Source organism: Athene cunicularia (assembly GCF_003259725.1).
Source record: "Athene cunicularia isolate RWA chromosome Z unlocalized genomic scaffold, athCun1 chrZ_part1, whole genome shotgun sequence".
NCBI classification, from domain to species: domain Eukaryota; kingdom Metazoa; phylum Chordata; class Aves; order Strigiformes; family Strigidae; genus Athene; species Athene cunicularia.
In genome coordinates, this window is record NW_020799142.1 from 13,006,369 (window position 1) to 13,011,397 (window position 5,029).

Here is a 5,029-nt window from a genome sequence, read left to right on the forward strand (position 1 = left end):
TCGGGACGCTGCGGCTGGTCCCCGCGCGAACGCGGCCCCAGCACCGCCGGCTGCTTTCCGTGTGCTCTCCGGCACAGCGAAGGGTTTCTCGGTGTAAACCCGGAGTACCAGAGTCTAGGTACAAAGCCCCACCTGTAACAGGGCAGGGTCGGGGCCGTTAGTTGGGTTGGCGTGAAACACACTGAACGGTCTGCCAACAAGTTAAAATATGCCCCCAATAAATGGAAGAAAATAACATTTCCCATTTAAGTGCGCTTTTGATAGCCAAGCTCAATAAGAGGTAGTCCAATCACCCTAGGGAGTAAACCCTTGAAAACACCCTAACTATGCTTAAACGGGGAAGGGTTGTAATGGGATAAGTTGTTAATGGTTTTGTTAGAACTTGACTGGGAATTTATCCCAATTAAACTGATTTTACCTGGAGTTACAGTTCAAGTTCTCTTTAAAAATTAAATTGACTGGAGAAAATGAGACCAAGCACTATGTGTGCAGGTGATGACTTAAGTCTTCTGTGGTAAAAGAACTGTACGTGCTGGCACTGAAAGATTTAAGTTTTCATACGTTAATATTCTATGTTTCAAGGTTTTTCATACCCAAAACCTGAACTGAGGAGGGACTGAAGTGATTTTGAAGTTTATCTGAGCTGAAAAACATTGAAAACTTGTGATATTTCCCTGAGCAAGGGAATTTTTTTCTGTTTTTAACAGAATCTCCATAGATAAGTCTGGGTAGTTCTTCCTTTATTGATGCTTAATATGTTACAGAATTTGAAGTAATTCCAGGCAATTGTCAAATATTTATTTTGTTTAAAAATGCCTGTGTATGTTTCAGACAGTACTTATTCCAAAATTATAATTGGTGCACTCATATTATTTTTCTAAATGAAATCCATATTCCGAAAGTACAGGATTTAAAGTCAAAGTTAAATCCTTTCTTTCAGCCATCCTGGTAGCTTATAATTAGCCAAAATTTAGAGAAGTTTAACTGGAAAATTCAAGATCTTTAGTTATATATTGTGCAAAATTAAACTCTGGTACGATTATTCTATCTGTAGGAACAGTACATAAAGATTTCCTGTATTTTGACTAGTACTTCTCATCCAAAGATTGTTCGCAGAGGTGTAGAAGACGTTACTGATTTGAACATTCTTGTTCTTTCTCCTTGTATCTCTCAGTGGAAGGTACCAGAAAAATGAGCTGTAAGACTCGCAAATAGAACAGTTCTGTGATGTCAGAACTGACTGGGATACCCTCCTTCAGGTACAGCCTTCAATAGTACATATGAAATCCTGAGCTGTTGGTCTGCTTCCCAAAACCATAACACTGTTTAGATTTTGCACTTGTCAGTCCCTGCCACAGGACAAAATTAGCTTGGAAAATAATACAAATAAATAAATTTAATTTCAGAAGAACAGCAAAAAAACACCCAAACCCAAAACCCCAGTGCTGAAAGCCTTGGTTCACACAGGCTTCCATTATAATGCCGGAAACAAACAATGACTCTGTTTTAGCCAAACTTCAAAATTTAAAAGTATTTAAGAGCCACACCTTCTCCTGTAATAAACAGAACTATTGAGAAAAATAGTTAAATAAAATAGGTGGGCATGCAGAAGGGGAATCTATACAAGTAGTGCCCAAACATCATCTCTCTAATCCATGGTTAACACACATGCATTAACATCTTAGGTTTGCTGTAGGCCAGGAGAAAACTTCAGCTATGACTAAGTGAATTAATACATGGATTAATACATTAGGAGCTTCTCTTCAATTTTGCTCATCTGTTTTTATACTTTTTAGTGACTGTATTGGTGCACTTAGATTCAGTAAATAAATTCTTTCTTTTTACCCACCTTGCTTGTATGAGCAATGATGTCACAGAATCACAGAATGATTCAGGTTGGAAAAGACCCTTGGCATCATCGAGTCCAACCATCAGCCTGACTCTACGAAGCTCTCCCCTATGCCATATCCCCCAACATCTCACCTAAAAGACCCTTAAACACATCCATGGGTGGTGACTCCACCCCCTCCTTGGGCAGCCCATTCCACTGTCTGACCACTCTTTCTATGAAAAATTTTTTTCCTAATGTCCAGTCTGAAACTCCCCTGTTGCAGTTTAAAGCTGTTCCCTTTTGTTTTATCGCAAATTACCTGTGAGAAGAGACCAGAACCAACCTCTCCTCAATGTCCTTTCAGATAGCTGTAGAGAGTGATGAGGTCTCCCCTCAGCCGTCTCCTCCTCAAACACTCCCAGCTCCTTCAATTGCTTGTCATAGGATCTCTTCTCCAGGCCCTTCACCAGCTTCATGTTAATTAGCAAAGACCAAAGCATTCCATGCCTGCAGTGCAGAAATCCTTCAGCTTTTCTCAGCTGGGGATCCCATCATCAGTCTTCTGACAATCCACACAATAGATTTTGACTGAGCTCCAGTCTTGAAGCTCTAACCATGATTTCAGAAACCCCTTTGCAATTGCAGAGTTATCCAGAGCTGATGGAGTGCTTGGGAGAACAGCTTTACAGTCATTGCATTAAATTCTCAAAAATGTGTTAACAGCTTTCTGTAAGAGGAAAGTTATTACTTAAAAATTCATATTCTTAATGTGCACAAACAGGTGCAAACCATGCTTCAAAGAGAACTGATTTTTCAGCAACTATTGTGTCAAAATTCTTTGTTTCCTGCAAAGTTGCTTCAGAAATTAGACTGAGTGGGACTTTGCAGTTCATAGGGGTCCCCTGGTGAGCACAGTTTTCAGACACTGTGAAGGCAAATAATAAATCATGCATCGCCAATAGTGTGTCCATCCTTTCTGAAAACAAAAAGTGGCTTTTTTAGAGGTACAGGGCAAATCTCAGAAGATGAAGCATTTGCTCGTCCTTAAAACAACCTTTTCTGTTTCATTCATCAGCTGAGTTTTTCCTGTGTATAGAAAATAATCTTCCCCTAAGACTGTATCATTCCCTCTTTTTTTTAGATTTTGAAAAACAACAGCAATACCTTACCCTTACAGAGATCATGAAACTTACATTCTGTTTTACTTACACATAAAATAGTAAAGTCTTTCAAACAAAAGCAGCTATTAACCTTTTGTCTACGACTGTATTTCCTGATATATCTACAAGGTTTAAAAATAATTTAGTGGGAAATGTTAATTGCAAGTGCCAGTAGCAAAATCTTGGCAACTGAGAAGGAGGTTACAGTAAAACAGGTTCTAGATGATCAGGAGAAAAGTCTTTTTCCTTACAAGAAGGCACCTTTAGAGTAGATGGTGATCATCTTTACTTTAGAGTAAAGGTGAAGTGTGGTGCTTGCTGCACTTCCAGAGGTAGAGAATGGAAAACAAAGGAGATAAGATAAAGACAGAAGTATTAGAAAGCATTCATAAGCCTTCTTTAAATGGAGCCTTAAAGACTTCCGAAAGAATGTTATCCACAGAGCACATCTATTTGATATAAAATCAAATAGTTCTAAGTTTTAAGCAGTTTATGAAAAACAGAATTTAACTTCAGAGTCAACTACTCCTGGGGCACTGGTAAAACTTGCCTCTGGAAATCCCAAGCCCCTGAGACCAGTGAGAAAGTCTGGAGCAAGGAAGACATAACACTTAGCAGGGGAGAATCAGGTTAAACGAACTGTACACACAGAAGTCCATGAGGCCTGATGGGATGTTCCTGTGAGTGTTAAGGAATCTATCCAATGTCACTGTGAGACCATCACTAATTATCTTTGAAAGGTTGTAGTGTTTGGGGGAGGTGAATGTCACACCTAGATTCCAGATGGGCAAGAAGGAGCATCTGTAAAACTACAGGCCAGTTGGCCTCACCTCGATCCTTGGGAAAGTGACAGCAAATCCTCCTGGAAGCCTTTCTCAAACATGTTAAGGATGAGAAGTTGTGAGCATGGATTTATGAAGAGAAAATTATGCCTGATAGCCATCTACAATGAAATGACTGGCTCCATGAAAGAGGGGGAGCAGCCAGTAGTGTGTGTCTTGACTTCAGCAAGGCTTTTGTGACTGTGTCCCATCTTCATAGACAAATTGATGAAGTACAGATTATATGAGTGGGCAGTCAGATGCATTGGAATTTGGCAGAGCTGCCCTGCTGAAAGTGTTGGGATCAGTGGCACAAAACTCAACTGGCACTGAGTCAAGAGTGATGTACCCCAGGGTCAATATTGGGTTCTGTACTGTTATATCACCATTAGATCTTCATTAATGACCTGGACAGTGGGACATAGTGCAACCTCAGCAGGTTTACAGATGATACAGAATTCAGAGGAGCAACTGATGGCTTAGAGCGTACATACTGCCATGCAGAGGGACCTCAGAAGACTGGAGAAATGGACTGACAGGCATCTCATGATGTTCAGCAAAGGGAAATGTGAAGTCCTGCACCTGGGCAGAAATAACCCCATGCACCAGTACATGCCAGAGGCCAACTGGCTGGAAAGCTGGCTGGCTGAAAAGGACCTGGGAATGACGTTTAACATTGGCAAGCAATGCACCCTTGTTGCAAAGAAGGCCAACAGCCCTGTGGGCTGCATTAGCAAGACCATCACCAACCAGCAGGTTGAGGGAGCTATTACTCTCTACTCAGCACTGGTGAGGCCACACCTGGAATGCTGTGTCTAGTGCTGGGCTCCCCAGATCAGAAGGCTTCATATCAATGTAATTATGATGGAACAGCATAAACAAGACACCCAGACTCTTCTCAGTGATGTCCAATGACAGGACAAGAGGCAAGTGGCACGAAATGAAATACAGGAAATCTTGTTTAACCATGACAAAGACCCCTTTGTTTTACTGGGAGCGTGGTTGACTGCCGGAAGTGGTTGCCAGAGAAGTTGTGGCATCTCTGTTCTTGGAGATACTTAAAACTTGGCCTGAGTAACCTGCTCTAGTTGTCCTTGTTCTGAGCAAGGTGGGGTTGGACTGGGTGATCTCTGGAAGGCCCTTCCAATCTCAGGAACTCCATGATTCTGTGAGAATTAAAGGTGCCTTCCTGAACTGAGTTCACTTATTCAATCATT